Source organism: Stegastes partitus, unplaced genomic scaffold, assembly GCF_000690725.1.
Source record: "Stegastes partitus isolate 25-593 unplaced genomic scaffold, Stegastes_partitus-1.0.2 Scaffold128, whole genome shotgun sequence".
Classification (NCBI taxonomy): Eukaryota; Metazoa; Chordata; class Actinopteri; family Pomacentridae; genus Stegastes; species Stegastes partitus.
Window position 1 is genome coordinate 781,448 of NW_007577859.1, and position 967 is coordinate 782,414.

Consider the following 967-nt stretch of genomic DNA (forward strand, 5'->3'; position numbering starts at 1 on the left):
GTCATTGTGTTTTCATCATTTATTCAATCCTGCTTGCTTTTTTTTTCCTTCCTTTTTTTTCATTGAAGACTGCATAAGCCAAAGATGAATTCGCTGTTTCAAATTCATCTCATGTATTTAAATGTCAGTAGCAGGGAGCTCAACAGTCGACTGTGAAAATAGTTAAAGTGGACTGTAGCCACAGCAACATATGTATTACAGATTTAGCATTTTGATATGCACATGCCCAGAAGCTTAAGCAGAACTTCACATCACCTCAACAACACTGAGTATTTGCTTTAGAGGATTTAGCAATGGGACCCTCCCCCTGCTGGCTGAGAAACTCCCATCATGAAAAATTTCATTTCTGACCTCTGGAGGGCAACAGTGGTTAATTTTCAGTCAGTTTGTTTATACTGTATGCATACAATGAAAAGGCATTCATTCTCAGAGAACATTCATCCCCGCCTTCTTTTGCATTAACGGGTCACGTTGTGTTAATTGCTCATATTTATCTAAGTCCACTTTATAAAACAAAGAAGCCTGAAGCGAGGCCTCTCAGTGATAAACTCACTTTAAACTTTACACAAGAAGCATACATCCAACCGTAAAGGCAAATCTGACCTGCCTGAGATCAACCACTGTTGTTTGTCTTCCACTCACATTTGGTTTCTCCCAAATGGTAAGCAAACAAACCCCAACTTTCCTGTCGTAATTTAGTTATGCTAAATTTGTTGCAATGTCACTCCATTGCTTTGGCTGCTGCAGTGCAATTTCTCACCCACTGTGACCCAAAAGTGAAGCCTCTGGCTTTGAATTGGAAAAGCCCAATAACCACCATTCTTCTTACTCTGACTTGGCGAGAGCTTTCCCTTGATGGCCGGCCATTGTTTGCCTGTTGTGTTTGCCTGCTGGGGAGGACTCTCAGCAAGGAAAATGGCTCAGGGGTGTCAATAGCCTGTTACCCCCGCTGCTATCAATACCTCCT